Source organism: Carassius carassius, chromosome 42, assembly GCF_963082965.1.
Source record: "Carassius carassius chromosome 42, fCarCar2.1, whole genome shotgun sequence".
Lineage (NCBI taxonomy): Eukaryota > Metazoa > Chordata > Actinopteri > Cypriniformes > Cyprinidae > Carassius > Carassius carassius.
Window position 1 is genome coordinate 12,344,009 of NC_081796.1, and position 17,581 is coordinate 12,361,589.

The 17,581-nt window shown below is 36.9% G+C and overlaps 1 protein-coding gene across 11 annotated transcripts in view; it reads right to left on the reverse strand.

Moving 5' to 3' along the window:
- Positions 1-17,581, reverse strand: part of LOC132123809 (sickle tail protein homolog) — a 164,566-nt gene that overhangs the window by 57,295 nt on the left and 89,690 nt on the right. Inside the window, exon 1 of one of the 11 annotated variants that reach the window (XM_059534479.1) lies at positions 15,069-15,223. The exons of the other annotated variants lie outside the window; for them this stretch is intronic. The gene's annotated coding sequence lies outside the window, so the exon portion shown is untranslated. Of the gene's footprint in view, positions 1-15,068; positions 15,224-17,581 lie in introns of those variants that run through there. 11 annotated transcript variants of the gene reach the window in all.

Consider the following 17,581-nt stretch of genomic DNA (forward strand, 5'->3'; position numbering starts at 1 on the left):
CTTTCAGCCTCCAGTATCTGTTTACAGTGGAGGTGATCTTTTGATCTACAAGCACAGGAGCAGAGTTCAGCCTGCTCAAAGCTTGCATTTCATTATCAGCTTATTTATCCACTGTACTGTAGTGCCCTCATTTGTAGAAGGCCAACAATCCTGACCTAGTGCTCTAAAAAGGGCACAATGAATAAAAATGTCACCTAGAATCTTATATTGGTGCACCATGAGTATAATAGTTTTGTTAGTAATATCTATCTATCTATCTATCTATCTATCTATCTATCTATCTATCTATCTATCTATCTATTTATCTATCTATCTATCTATCTATCTATCTATCTATCTATCTATCTATCTATGAGTCTGTCTCTTATCTTCATGATTGTTTTGGAAGTGACCACAAGAGGGAACTCTATTACAAAGTGAAGTGCACTAATTAATTTTCTTGATTAGAAGTGGGTTTTGTTTTAGGGTTTGAATATGTGAGTTACCACACAGTTGGCCACGACTGACCCTTCCTCTTAATAAAGTGAATAAAGAAGCTGTTGGATGTGTGTTTGTCTCCGTGTCAGTGGTCGCCCTGCTAACAGAGGGGATTGCGGCACCCTGAAGAGAAGATATGACGGAGCCGCCTGTGAACAGCTGCTCACACACACACACACACACACGCATGCACACACACACACACACACAAACACACACCAGCCTGAGCTATGAGTATTGTATCTTGGTTATATTTGGCAGAATGAACTCATAGATCATTCCACACACAGCTGGAGAAGAGATATCCAAAGGTGTGTTTGAGAGAGATAGAGAGAAACAGAAAAAAAGAAAGAGACAGGATAAATGAAGGAGATAAATTTGGAAGTGCTTCATCACGGTTATATTGAATAGCTCAGCAAGTGGCTAAAGTTATGCTTTCTATCTGTCAGCTGAAATTGAACAGGAATCTATCCTGGCAGGGATACAGCTGTTTGTCTGACCAATGATATAGACAATAAGAAACCGAAAACAGTCTATTGAACACAAACACGCACACCTTATCTCAGTCCAGGTTCTTCATTCTGTTCATGGGCTTTGCCAAATTACAATTTATGTTTTAATATAACTGTTGAAATGGCTTTAATAAAATGTGATTAGAATCCATTCGCTTCAAATGTCAGTGCTCTTATTCAGACATGACTGCACTCCACCATCTCACTCTCTTCATTCTGTCTCACTCATTAAAATTAAACTGGCACTGTCCCACCTGGTCACATCTTGGTGTCTAGGTAAAATCTGGGGGTTTCAGAAGCTGCTTTACGCCCCATTCACTGTACACTTTTACTATCCACCTTATTTTTAAAGCAGAAGTAAGCCGTTTTCTGCGAGAAGAATAAGAAAATGCAGTAAACGGTAACACCGTTTGGACTACAAACCACTGTGTTAATAGTTAAGATAATGCATTTAAATAATATGGTAAAACACACCAGTTTCAAGCAGCAAAACGAGCTGTTTTATAGCTAAAAAAAAGCTAGAAAAGAATAAAACTGGAAGCATTGCACATAAAATTTACAAATGATGGCAATAAGGTTAGCAATAACGTTAGCATGACATGAAGCAAACCATTTGTGGCTACACTTTACAATAACAGCACTTAATTATTCATATACTTCAGTCTCCCATTCATTTCTGATATCATTCAGCGGTTTGACACACTAATACACAATCCGTCAGAGAACATACCAGCTTTTACAATATTGACTAATGACTGAGTGACAATGAAGAAAGCATAGTGGCCTCTTCAAGTACTTAAAAAAATATGGATGTCAGTTTATAATTTACACCTGGCAGCTTTTCAATCAAAAAGTATGATATTTTGCTTGAAAATTTATGTAACTTGTTTTGATTTTTGCTGTCTAATGCAGTTATTTTTTTCTCAAGTGTGCCCTAAAGGGATAGTCGACACCAAAATTAAGATTCTGCCATCAAAATGTACCATCATGCTCCAAACCTTGACTTTCTTTATGTATATAGATCAATGGGAAAGAAACTGTTTGGTTACAAAAAAATCTAAATATCCATGCCTCAAGTGCTCAAATACTTTTGGGGCTGCTTGATACGACTTGGCGCACTCTAGTGACTTGTTCACAACATGCACATGCATCTGGCAAAGTGATTTCTGTAGCTGTCACATCAGAATGTCTTCCAACTTTGCACACGCATCCTTAAACTACTGAGCTACATCATAAACTGCTGAATAAAACAATGCATGAGCAGTTTAAAAACTTTGATGCATCCATTTCACTGCAGTAATCAGAGAGAGAGAGAGAGAAAAAAAGCTAATTGATATTGTCAGAATTAGAATTATGTTCCAGTTAGAGGCAGATCAGAATGGGGAAAACTGGTTTAGGGGACAGCATATCACATCACATTACAGAACAAGGAAGGGAATGACACAAAGTGGAGAAAGCAGTGAGGTTGAAAAGATGGGATTCAAGAAGGATGGAGGCCGAAGGATCGAACCATGATGAGGGTGAAGAAATAAAAATAAAACAGTAATTTATCTAATGGATGAAGGCTGCAGCAAATGATCTGATTCGCTGTCTATGACATCATCCCTTCTAGGGCGCCTCCCAGTTGGACGATGTCATCCGCACTGAGGCAAGTCAGTGCTGTAATGCAGCAGGACCCCAGCTACACACACTCAGGGTTGGTATGAATGAAATCAAATTAGTGTGAAAGAATGACCAAGCGATACTGGCTCTACGTAGATCACTGTCCCCAGTCTGGATTCCTTGTCCTATTTAACCCTGATCCAGTTTCTCACAATCAAATCAAATTTCATTTCATTCACCAAGGAATATATGCTGTGGTCATGTGACAATAAAAGTGAATTGATTTGATATATTCATACCAACAGACCGACAATTAAGTTTTTGAGCACTGGCAATCCTCTGCAGCTGAACTCGACAACCAGTTTGACTCATGTATGAATCATTCTCATGAAGAGTTTTGTAATCTGGATCGTTCAGACGTTTGGGATCAGAATAATTTTTGGTGGTTATGTATTTGGTCAGAAATACTAAAAACAGCAATATTGTGAAATATTCTAACACTTTAAAATAACAGTTTTCTATTAGAATATGCAATTTATTCCTGCTGATGACAAAGCTGAATTTTCAGCAGCCATTACTCCAGTCTTCAGTGTCACATGATCCTTCAGAAATTATTCTGATTTGCTGCTCAAGAAACATTTCTTATTATTAGCCATTTTGAAAAATAGTTGTGCTGATACATATTTTTGTGAAAACCATTAGGATTGTTTGTTGAATAAAAAGTTCAATAGAACAGTATTGATTTAAAATATAAATATTTTGTAATATTTTAAATGTTATTTTAAAATATATATGAATTACTGTCACTTTTGATCAAATTAATGCAACCTTTGCTGAATAAAAGTATTTCTTTCTTTCTTTTGAAAGTGTATATCGAATGAATTAGGGAGAAATACTACTTCCAGGGCTTGTTTTTGGATATGTGTGTCTGTGTTCATGAGGTGTGTGCTCCCAAACCTCTATGAGCCATTGGGTGTGTGTAATGAATGCTGTGAGTCTGATATCAATTAATGAAGAAACACCTCAGTCCTGCTAAGAAGAGCAGTTTGAATCTAAAGTCTGAAGTCAAAACACACACTGGTCTCTCTATTAGTGCTATTGGATCTTAGTGCTGCGTTCGACACAACCACAACATTCTCTTGAATAGACTAGAAAACTTTGTTGACATTAATGGAAGTGCATTAGCATGGTTCAAATCATACTCATAGCAGTGAATGAAGAGGTATCATATTGATCACAAGTGCAGTGTGGAGTACCTCAAGGCTCAGTACTAGGGCCGTTACTCTTCACAATTTACATGTTACCCATGGGAGATATCATCAGGAAGCACGGTGTTAGCTTTCACTGTTATTCTGATGATACTCAGCTCTGTATTTTTTCGAGGCCTGGAGAAACATACCAATTAGAAAAATTAATGGAATGCATAGTCGATATAAAAACCAGGTTGAGGAGTAATGTCTTACTGCTAAATTCTGAAAAAAAAAACAGAGGTGTTAATTATAGGACCTAAAAACTCTGCATGTAATAACATAGAACACTGTCTTAGACTTGATGGTTGCTCTGTCAATTCTTCATCATCAGTTAGGAACCTAGGTGTGCTATTTGATAGAAATCTTTCATTTGAAAGCCACATTTCTAGCATTCGTAAAACTGTATTTTTCCATCTCAAAAATATATCTAAATTATGACCTATGCTCTCAGTGTCAAATGCAGAAATGTTAATTCATGCTTTCATGACCTCAAGTTTAAGTTATTGTAATGATTTACTGGGTGGTTGTTCTGCACGGTTGGTAAACAAACTCCAGTTAGTCCAAAATGCAACAGCAAGAGTTCTTACTAGAACCAGGAAGTATGACCATATTAGCCCGGTTCTGTCAACACTGCACTGGCTCCCTATCAAACATCGTATAGAATTTAAAATCTTTCTTATTACTTAAAGCCCTGAATGATTTAGCAGCTCAATCTTTGAACGAACTCTTATTGCAATATAGTCCTCTGCATTTTCAAAACTCTTGCAACTTGATCATACCTAGAATATCAAAATCAACTGCGGGCGGTATATCCTTTTCCTATTTAGCTCCCAAACTCCGGAAAATTTTTGTGAGGAATACACACTCTGTAAATTTAAATGTAGATTAAAGACCCACCTCTTTAATCTGGCTTACACATAACACACAAACACATTTCTAAGATTCAAATACGTTAAAAAGGATTTTTTATTCTGCATTAATTAGGAAAATCAGAACCGTGAAACCCTTCCCATAATACACAATGTACTTGCTACATTGTTAGAAGAATGGCATCCACACTAATATTAATCTGTTTCTCTCTTATTCCAAGGTCACTGTAGCCACCAGATTCAGTCTGTATCCAGATCAGATGGTCACTGTAATCACCCAGATCCAGCCCAGATGGTTGATGGATGACCTCTACAATCCTGAAAGACAGCAGAGACCAGGACAACTAGATGAGCCCCAGAGACAGATCCACAGTCAAGACCTTGTCTCCTAGACGGCCACCGGGACAAGACCACAGGAAACAGACGATTCTTCCACACAATCTGACTTTGCTGCAGCCTGGAATTTAACTGCTGGTTTCGTCTGGCCAGAGGAGAACTGACCACTTGACTGAGCCTGGTTTCTCCCAAAGTTCTCTATTCTGTCACCGATGGAGTTTTGGTTCCGTGACACTATTTTCTCTGGCTTGCTTAGTTGGGGACACTTCATTTCCAGCGAATTCGTTGACTTGAACTGAGCTCGATGATGACATGATTGAATTTAATGCCTTTTTGCATTAACTGCCTTTTTGCATTATACTGACACACTATTTTACTATTTAATGCTTTTCAGTTGCTTTGTTACCATCTGTATTGTTAAAAGCACTATTTAAATAAAGGTGACTTGACTAGACTTGCAATTGCAATCAAACACACAATGTGTCATCATTCTCTGATATGCAACACTACAAAATATCCTACAATAAATAAAAAAACAACAACACCTGCTTCTTTTAATCATTTCAGAACAATACACATTTCATTGCTGTACAATATGAATGCTTTATGCACTGTGACAAGGTCAGATTGGTTGGTATTGTAAAATGTACCAAATTGTTGTTTGTCCACTGCTTAACTAAAGAGTGAGCTAAATTCTGGGTTTGGAAGAGGAATAGGGGAGGGGAGGTAAACTTCCATTTGAGAAATGGGGACTATTGGTGGAATGCAGCAAAAACATCCGAGGAGCAGGCAGGGAATGGGGTGGAGGACTTGCTTTGTGTCCCGTTGCTACTTCCATTGTTGACATTTCCTTCCATTCAAAACGATATTGCGTGACCTTAAGACTGAGATGTTGGAAGATAGAAGAAGAATAAGTGACTTGAATAGTTAATAATTAAGCATGTGAGAAAGGCTTTTGCGAATATATGCATTCATGTTTTTCTCTATTTCTATTTGCTACATAACAAAACAAAATGAACACTGCAAGCATAGTTTTTTTTCTCTTTAAAGCATCTGTTTGTTCCTGCTGAACTGCTTAATTGTGACTCTCTGGAACATTTGCTTCCATCCATTTCAAGTAGAGGAATAACAGACAGGAAGGAGGAGAGGTAAAGATGCATTTCTACTCATCACATACAGCAGCTGCCAGGAAAAGCTCTCAGTGTGAAAAATGACAAGTGCAACGTGTGTAAAGGAATGGGGTGGCCAGGGGAGAGGTGTGGGAAAGATTTTCTGTCTTTACTGACACTTTTTCCAATCATCCCCCTGTCAGTCAAATCAAAACATTATAAAACTTTACCTGAAAATTTGAAGAACAACAGATGTAAAAGGTAATAGTGCTTTTAGTTAAGACAGAAGATATGACATATATTTTTTTTTCTCATATGTCATAACCATAAAAGCTATTTTCAAAATTGAAAGCTGGGATTCTAGTAATGATTTGTGATTGGTCACAGCAACAATCATTTACAACCAGCAATCTCTAAAATAAAAGGTTATGATTATAAATGAAAAGGTTTTTCAATTGAAGAGTAGGTTCCACAAAGAATAAAGAACAAAGATGCTGCAAAGAACAATAGTAAAAGTTTTATTTTTAAGAAAAAGAATAATAAATGCAACACTTATAACTTGATCACATTTTCTTAGGGATAACCTGATATAAAAAAAAAAAATCTGTTTTGATATTTATTTTCATTGTATGGCCGATAACCCATAAATAATATATTTTTATTATATAAAAGTTATTAAGAAGTATATATATATATATATATATATATATATATATATATATATATATATATATATATATATATATATATATATATATATATATATACAGTACAGACCAAAAGTTTGGACACACCTTCTGATTCAAAGAGTTTTCTTTATTTTTATGACTATGAAAATTGTAGATTCACACTGAAGGCATCAAAACTATGAATTAACACATGTGGAATTATATATGGAATTATATACATAACAAAAAAGTGTGAAATAACTGAAAATATGTCATATTCTAGGTTCTTCAAAGTAGGCACCTTTTGCTTTGATTACTGCTTTGCATACACTTGGCATTCTCTTGATGAGCTTCAAGAGGTAGTCACCTGAAATGGTCTTCCAACAGTCTTGAAGGAGTTCCCCGAGAGATGCTTAGCACTTGTTGGCCCTTTTGCCTTCTGTCTGCGGTCCAGCTCACCCCTAAACCATCTCGATTGGGTTCAGGTCCGGTGACTGTGGAGGCCAGGTCATCTGGCGCAGTACCCCATCACTCTCCTTCTTGGTCAAATAGCCCTTGATGCCTTCAGTGTGACTCTACAATTTTCATAGTCATGAAAATAAAGAAAACTCTTTGAATGAGAAGGTGTGTCCAAACTTTTGGTCTGTTCTGTATATATATATATATTTTTTTTTGGTTTGTCCATAACTCAAGTCTGTTATATTTCCAAAGATGGAGGCTTCATCACTGGATAAACAAATCCAAATCCACTCCATCTTGCTAGACTCACTTATCAGAGCGTATCAGAGGATCTGGCACAGAAACAGAGACCAGAGGTCACAAAGATAATAAAGATGATCCTTCGCTTCAGCGTCTAGTAGCTGGCCAGATGCATTAATCTATTCCTGCATGTCAAGTTTCACCTAGTTCATTTAGCTGCCTGCAAACATATTTATGTCTCAGACACATTCCAGTCACATGAAAACGAATAATCATGTAACCGCAGCCAAATAGTCCTTATGGAAAATCATATCCTTCCTAGCAGCCAGTAAGCCTTTTCCAGTGAAATTGCCCTCGATGCAGACATCAAAAATTCATGTTGAATTAAGACCAATCTGTGCAGTGCAATTTTGTACATTCGTGCTAACAGCTGATTACAAAGCGGAAAACGATAAGGTGTCATTAGCATATGGTTAGCGCAGATAAATGAGGAAAAAAGAACGAGAGACAGAGACGAAGTGGAATGACATAAAAGCGTGAAAAAAGGTCCTGACTGTTAGTAGTTAGAGGGATTTCATCCATTCTTATTAAGATTAGCCAAGTTTAATACCCAAAGACTTACTAAAGACCAAACATAATTAACTACTCAACACTTAAACTCTCTCTCACACACATGCTCGTGTCCAGCTGGGATAAAAAGAGCACATGGCTGATGAATCTGTAATTATAAGATGAAAGTGGGGACACTCTAAGGCATTATATGAATGTTCCATAAAACCCTGAAAAAATTATGGAATAACTGATTTTCTTCACTCTGTGTTTCCTTAGAGGAGACAAGGAATGACTTCAAGAACTTTTTGGTGGTATTTGTTATGTATGTATTTACATAACTAATATAATATAATATTATATAATATAATATAATGATGTGATGTGACGTGACAATCGGCGAAGTATGGTGACCCATACTCAGAATTCGTGCTCTGCATTTAACCCCTCCAAAATGCACACACACACCCAGAGCAGTGGGCAGCCATTTATGCTGCGACCCCTGGGGAGCAGTTGGGGGTTCAGTGCCTTGCTCAAGGGCACCTAAGTCATGGTATTGCTGGCCCAAACCCACAACCCTAGGGTTAGGAGTCAAACTCTCTAACCACTAGGTCACTATATTCTCAATATAATATAATATAATATAATATAATATAATATAATATAATATAATATAATATAATATAATATAATATAATATAATATAATATAATATAATATAATATAATAAATATAATATAATATAATATAATATAATAAATATAATATAATATAATATAATATAATATAATATAATATAATATAATATAAATTTCTTGAGCACCAAAGCAGCATATTCCAATGATTTCTGAAAAAACACGTGACACTGAAGACGCTGATGCTGATAATTTAGCTTCAATTTCAAAATTGTTGTTTTTTATTTTTGATAGACTGAATGCAGCTTTGTTGTCCATATAAGAATTTAAATATTAAAGAAGCTTACTGACCCCAAACATTTGAATGGTGGTGTACTGTATTTTTGGACTAGATTTTACATTTAATGAAGAATCCTTTAGGAATTTTCCACAATTCCAGGCCAAATTCCTGTGCAATCACATCATAGTTATAGCACACCTCTAACTCAGCAAGACGCATGTTTTGACGCATCATTCATGTCTGTAGCACAAACGGTGCAGGATGAGTTATGCACCAATTATTATTTTTTTTTATTATTAAATCTGTCTTGGACTGCAGTGATATCAGCCTTCAGTCTGGTGTCAGTGAAATATCTGCTTGGAGCCATTTGTAGGTGATCTGCTCTTGATTGCCTCAGTGGTTCCCATGGCAATGGGGTGCCTGTGGGTTACAGGTTAATCTGAGGAAAATAGCACAGGCCTCCCCATGCATTACTACCTGTGGGGATGTGATTGGTATAGAGAAGAGGGCACATGGCTGATTCCATGAGTATTAGAAGCCTATACTTTGATGCTCTGAAGAAAATGCTGAATCTATATTTCAGTTTAAGCCAGGGGTTGGCAAACTTTTTAATGCTTGATATGATAAAGACAATTTGTTTCCAAAATTAAATTGTAGGTTATTAATTTGTCAGTGTACTTAAGCCAAAAAAAAATTACAGAAATATTGTCTGGAAAGTATCTACTTTGTAGCAAGTTAACTTTGTATTAGATTTGATAACTTTGTATATAGTACTTATCATAATGTTTATCAATATCGCAATGTCAGAAAATAATGCTAACTAGGGATCAAGCCAATAAAAAGCAATAATTACAATAAAATATTCCATAGAAATTCCCTAAAAACTTTAATCTTTTCAAACATTTAGTTTATTATAATTATAATTTTTTTTTACTTGAAAAATATATTTTGCTTTTTTTTTCTCAGATTTTCCACAGACCCCTCAGCAAACCCCTTCTCCATTTTGAAAACTATAGTGTTGAACTACAGAAAACTAATCATTGTTTAAGATCCTTGATCCTGTGTGGCCATTTAAGTACTTATTATAAGGCTCCCTGGAATACTTGATTCTGATTGGTCACTGTAATCTGCAGTTGGATATTTTTATATAATGATTGCTAAACTGTATAACTGACTGCCAATGGAAATCAATTTCCAACATAGCTGTGCTAGTTTCATGTCTCCTATGACTCCATATTCTCTACTCTAACATAAAATTATAACTTTTATATACATGTTTTTATTCCACAGCATCACATCGGGATCCAGATCAGCAAGTTACATTTAGTTTTCCAATAATGACCAGCCATCTGCACATTATCCCCTATGAGATTTTGACTGAGCAAGCTAACGAGCAACCACAGTAGTTTATATTTACTTAAGCTGTTATACAGAACAAATAAGCAGATATGTAACCCCAGTCTCTCAGAATTTGCCTTTAAAGTTTTGATATTCCATTTCGCAACAGGGAATTGCATTTTACTTCATAAGATAATCAGTTTCACTGCAAGGCATACAGACAAACCATGGATGGCTGATGTAAGATCACCAGTCTGGGGCCAGTATTCAGATCATAAAAGAGCAAAAACAAAGACCATCCATTCATCCAACATTCCCTTCTTTATGTGGCAAACTATAAAAAAGGCCTTAAGAACAGGCCAAGCAAGCCAGCAGTTCAGGCTTATGTAAGTTGTGGGAAGCCTCATTCCTCACCATGGCGTGAGGTAACAGCAGTGGTTAGCTGTCACTTTCCCGCCTTCCTCAAGCGAGAGATAGAGCGAGTTAGTAAAAGGGAAAGCAGAATTTGAAATTTAAGTATGTAATGTTTTCAACATAGGCTCATTAAAAAAAAAAAGCCTCTATCTGCATTTTTGCTAAACACTAAACACATAGCCTACCTTTACATATAGTTAACTGCAGTTTTCAGCTAAAATAACCTCTAGTAGAAGTAAACCACCACTTTTATTCCTGTTCACACAAATTATTATTACAGGGGCAGATTACTGATTAAAAAGACTAATTTTTTTCCTTAATATGCTGGAAAAAAACTGACAGTTAACCAAAGTTGAGTCTTCTGAAAAGTGTAAACAGTGGTGCAAACAAAAACATTGCTGTTTGTATGAATATTCCGACTTGTCCAGCATAGCAACAGTTCAACCAATAGTGTGAGATTTTGGTGGGGCTGCTGTTTGTACAGCCAATAGGGAGTGTTTGGAGAACCTGTGTGAAAACAATTAGTATTTTGCATTTTTGATTTGAGATGGTGGTGGCACAGAAACTACACCCTTCAGCTTCAAGATGAGAGAGTAAAAAATATGGCTTTCTGAAGTAAAAATTATGAATTATAAGAGAGATATAAATGAGGGAAAGATGTCTTTATAGAGTTTCGGTAACACTTTAGAATAGGTAACACTTGTTTACTATTAACTACAGCATTTCTCTCAATAAATTCTTAATTTGCTGCTTATTAATATTTAGTAAGGTAGTTGTTAAGTTTAGGTATTGGGTAAGATTAGGGATGTAGAATAAGGTCAAGTAGAATAAGGCATTAATATGTTTTTAATTAGCACTAATACGTGGCTAGTATTCTAGTAATATGCATGATAATAAGCAACTAATAAGTGTTACCTATTCTAAAGTGTTTCCAGAATTTCTATCCAGGTGAGTGTCTTCCTATGTAAATAGATTTAGGTAGCACTTTACAATAAAGTTAATTAGTTAACATTAGTTAACTGCTTTAGTTAACATGATCTAAGAATGAACAATACTTCTACAACATTTCTTAATCTTAGTTAATGTTAAGTAAACATTTATAAATGAATTATTAAAATCAAAAGTTGTGCTTCTTAACATTAGTTAATTTACTGTGAATTAACATGAACTTACAATAAACTACTGTACTGTCATTAACTAATATTAACAGATATTAATAAATGTTGTAATATAGGTACTGTTCAAGGTTCGTTCTCGTTATTTAATATATTAACTAACATTAACTAATGGAACCTTATTGAAAACTGTTACCTAGATTCCTTTTTGAAGTGTAACTTGTGTAGTTACTGACCACTATTACGATCAGGCCAGCCTCTTCTAAACACTACAAATACTGTAAAGACTTTAGCTTCATTCTAGTCTAAACACTTGCAGGGTTTTAATAGAAGAGAAAAAGATTTGTCTTTTAACTGCACAACTAGAATACTTTCCCATTTTGAAAGAGCAGGATTAGATAAGTGTCAAGGAACCTTTGAGGAAGTTTGTTAAATGAGGGCGATTCAATTAGCGATTAGTTCGTATCTCTTGGTGAGGCTTGTATAAAAGGGGCATGTGCTCTCAGACAGGATTAATAATTAATAGGAGAACTGATGGATGAAGACTACTGAGATGGTGCTGCAGGTGCAGTCATACAGAGCTCAAGAACAGAGGAAACACGGTGATATCATGTGCCGAATCGAAGAGCAAAGGCATAAGGAAAATAAGCACTCAGTTGAGAGTAAAAGGTTAAGTCCATCTCAATTGAGGCAGCTGTTTCATCAGATGGTTCAGTGATTTTCGCTATGACATCATTGTCTTGCTTTACTCTCAAATATTGCAGAATGTTCTACAGGAAAATTTGGGTTGGAACAAACAGAGGCATTCCTGGAAAAGACTGGACAGTGTAGGATAAAATGGTTCTATTAAAAGCAGACAACATTTTGACATTGTGTTTTATTTCACGTACAGCAGCTAAAATGACTATAGTATATTTCAGGTCATTTCAGCCAAAAGTGTTAGCATCAGTGCAGCATGCTATCATGGCATTATTTTCAGATTCTGACAGCCTGTACAACACAAATTATACACAAAAAAAAGCAAGTTTTGGCAAAATCCACTGGTTCTGGTCTGTCTGGTTGGCCACTAGGCAGTTTATTTGAGTCTGGATGCATAAATTATTATCAGTCTATAAAAGTTTACCGGGCTGCTACAATAGCTCCATTCACATAGAAGTTGTTAATTTAATTTATGTGACAAAAATGGAGCAATAGTTTCCATCCCATGTGTTCAAAAAAATCAAGGAAATAGATATGTATTTATTTAGACACACTGCTTTTAAAATGAGCATCTATCAATTTATATGTAATTATATTCCATGTCTTTTTACTATATAAAACATTCATCCACTTCAAGTGAGCACATTTATGCACATTTTTAATCTCATGTTGGTGTTTCTATATTGTATTTTCTCTGCAGTATCCCAAGATTTACATAAAATTATATAGCTGGTAACCCAGCTATTGAGTGCTTCCTTGCACAAAGACAGCTGCATCAGTGTCTGCATATTCAAATGAGCAGTTGAACATCAATCTATAATTGTGGTAGTACTTCGATATTAAACCCATAGACATCACGTTAAAAACACTATTACATGTTGATCAGAAAGCTGGAACTGTGCTGCAGTTCTTGGCCAGAATATTCTGCATATTGATAGTCTGGCTTGTGAGACTCACATATCATGGTACGTTCACTCTACTGGTCCTCAGGCTGCAGACTCACAGCACTATTGAAAAGACCAGAATTGCAAGTCAGCTACCTAGACCAGAATCTTACAAGCATAAACCTGCTGGTCTAAGATGGTCTTGTTAGTAGGGAACTTAACCTAAAGGCCCCTTAGAAGACAACACAATCCCATTACCCCCTAGTGAACCAACAAATCAAACAACTTGTTGACCAAGATGAATTTAAAAAGCTAAAGGTGGGTAACTTATCCTTTTGGCACTAAGGGTAATTAACGACTATACTGTCATCCAAAATACTACTCATAAAAATAACTGAAACTGACCATAATAATAAGTGATATTACTTTAGAACAAGAGAGCTGGGATGGGTGAGCATAAGAACTTGAACATCTGCTGGTTAAGCGCTTGTTTTAGCAGGCTGCTGGAAGGACAGAAAAACCCAGAAGTGCAGAATAAGTAACATCCTCTGCCCAATAGTTAAGAATCTATTATACTGGCCTCGTTCCCTAGCTTCTGATTCCAGAGAAACACACTCATGCTTGAACACGTACAGATTCAGAAGCTTGCTTATCCTAAAACTAAAGTTCCAGCTATCAGCACTACTGAATCTTACTAAAATTTATAGCCAATACTAAAATTTATATCTAATGCATGGGATGCGGCCCAAGACCTTCAGATGCAAATCTACTTAAACACCGCAGAGGGAGAAACTCGGAAAAGTTGTCATGACCCAGAAGAATTCTGGCTGCAGACATTACTCTGAAACCAGTGAGTTCAGATTTCACTTGATTATAAATAAAGTCAACAGCATCTGAATAATTTGCAACTGACATGCAGGAATGGGATCTCATGAGTTGGTTATAAAATATGTTTACAAATCTATGGAAAGAAGTGTAAATAATCATGAAGGCCAATGATGGGTTTCAAAGGAACGGCAACAGGGTGGTAAGAAGGAATTCTCAACGGGAATGCGTTGTCACGAACAATATGTTTGTATATTTGTATGCATGCTGTAAAACCACAGTTCTGTGGTTGCACAATGATAGATAGAGTTCTCAGTGACAGATGAGTTGCTACTCTCAAAACAAAAAAACAAAAAAAACACAATGATGCCATGTTTGGTCAAAACTAAACTTTCCTTTCTGAAGGAGAAAGAATCGATGACATATGGTGCACATAAAAAGTTTCACACCTAAACAAAATTGCAATCTACAAAAAGAGTTGACCATGATCCCTGTCAAATGTTTCCAAAAACATTTCAGAGAACCTATCTCACTATGCACAAATTTCTCCACAACCTTTTCTTATATATGATGATAAAATATAAGAAACATTGTAGACTATAAACCAGAATGAATAAAAGCAAGAGGAGGAAGACTATAAACTTTTGTCTTTAACATTTGTGTTTTAATTATGCTCTAAACATGTCTCAAAAGCTTAGGTGAAAAAAAAGGTTTTTAATATGCTTCAGAAGAGAAATGAAATTGAACAATGTTTCAAATATCCCTTTAAGTACAGAGAAAGAGAAATAGAAAGGTTGTGTTACTCACCCTATTTGCCCTGTCCAGGACCATACAGCTAAACAATAACCAAAGCGTGAACAAGGGAGCAAGAGAGATTGAGACCCACTCCGCCTGCTGCTGTGGCAAGGAAAGTTTTTCTCCTCGCTGTAAGGCTGCTCCTGTTCTCCAAACCCTCCAACTCTCTATTGCTGACACTTCCTGTGCTCTCCCTTTACACCAACTCAAATCACTCCCCCAGACTTAGCCAAGGAGCATTGTTTAAACAGGACGTGTTGCGAGTGTGTGTTTTCATTTGTGTGTCATGATAAATGCGGTTTTTGTAACTCTCTTGGCACTCCCTCGAGCCTGGATCACCTCATGGCAAGAAAAAAAGATGGGAATTGAGAACTCAAGATGTGTGAAAATGAGATGTGTGACACAGAGAAAGAAAGAGCCAGTGATGAAGAGTGAAGTGAGTGAGAGAGAATCCATTATGCTAAATCAAAACATTTGGACGACTTCCTGCTATGGAGCCCCCATGACACAAACTTAAGGGCCACATGTGTACATGCGTCTATGAATTTAGAGCTTCTTCTCAAAATTCCTCTGTTTGCTGTTAGATTAGAGTCAGGTTTCAGTCTTCAGTGAGGTCTTAAGTGAGTACAACAAAACGTCACCTAAATACAACAGATTTGTCCCAAAACCTAATAAACGTTGCATACTGGCAACATAGTCAGCTATCTTCTAAGACAACACTCTAACTGTCATAGATTATCATAATAGAGCAATTTGGAATGCTTAACTTAGGGGTGTGCACTCCATAAACAGCATGAGACTCAAGCTGAAATTTATTTCAATAATTGTTTTTTATATAAAAAATAAAAGCACAATACTAGTGATGCAGTGAAATTGTAGCAAAAAACAAAAAGGAGTTACAACAGGTAAATATGTCAGCAGTCTGGACAAATTAGCTGTCACCAAATAATTATTCTAGAGTAGCTAAATGTAAAATTTGTTCATCTGAAGTATCGAGAGGTGGGTCATTGCCAAAAAGAATTTCAAGGGTGCTGATAGGTGTCAACAGTGGAACTGAGTAACAGTTTTGTGATCACAACGTTATCTTGCAATTGCATACATATTAAAGATAATTGTGCACTATGAGACGTGAACAGTTTGGAGGTGCTAAAAATCTGTTTATTAAACAGTCTTGAAGTACAAAAATAGAAAACACAATCCAGGTAAAGGGCAGCCAGGAACAGATCCAATAGTGCCTCCGGGACGATGAATTCCAATAAGGAAAATCCAAAACAAGCCAGAGACAAACTGATAGTTGAGGCAGTGAGCTGGTGGCGCACTGGAGGCGAGGCGAAAAAGAGCTGAGACTGTGGAAACAGCGATCAGAGATCGCGAGCCTGGGTAGAACTGGAGGAGATTAAACAATATCTGGATGCAGGAAGGAGAGGGAAAAAAAACTAAAAGATGGTGAGAGTAGTATGCACAGGGATGTACCTTCCCATCTCTAGGGGACCACTGAGAAAGGACCACACCTACTCCAATCTCGGAAGCATTTACCTCCACAATAAACTGATGTTCAGGATCTGGAAATGAAAGAACAGGAGCAGAAATGAATCGGGACTTGAGTTCATCAAAGGCCCCCTGAGCTTTCGAATTCCACCTAATTGGTACCTTAGTATAGGTATGAGCTGTCAAGGGAGCAGCAACCTGACTTAAGTTTTGGATGAAGCGCTGGTAGAAGTGGGCAAATCCCAGAAACCACTGCAGAGCCTTGCGTGAGTCTGGAGGTGACCACTTGGCTACGGCCCTTACTCTTAATGGGATCTGCTTTAAATCCATCTGCCGAAATGATATAGCCCAGGAAAGGAACTGACCTGGTGTCGAAAATGCACTTCTCCGCTTTAACATACAGCTGGTTCTCCAGCAGCTGTTGTAGCATCTGACATACATGTTGGGTGTGTAACTGAACCGAGGGGGGAAAGATTAGAATGTCATCAAGGTACACAAAGACAAACTTGTTAACCATGTCTCTCAACACGTCATTGACCAGGGCCTGGAAGAGAGCTGGGGCATTTGTCAGGCCAAAAGGTAGCACTCAGTCTCATAGTGTCCCGATAGATTATAAAGCATTGCAGAGGTCCAACTTACTGAAGAACTTGGCTCCCTGCAAAAGTTCAAAGGCAGATGACATTAAGGGCAGGGGGAACCTATTCTTAATGGTAATGTCATTCAAACATCTGTAATCAATACAAGGGCCCAAGGAGCCATCCATCTTCTTAACAAAGATGAATCTAGCACCAGCTGGAGATGAGTAGGGACGGATGAGACAGGGGGAGATGCGCCCATCAGAATCCCCCTGGCTACTGATGAGCCCTGGCTTTTAGTTGCCATTTGCTGACAAAGTGCCCGGCCCTCCCACAGTAGAATTATAAGTCCCGGGTGAGTCTCTCTTGTTCCAACTGTATTGGTTCAGGGTCAGCAGGGGAAGGCAAAGGCAAGACAGAGATGGAGGCGCTGGTCATTTCTCCAACCCTATAAGAGGTGTG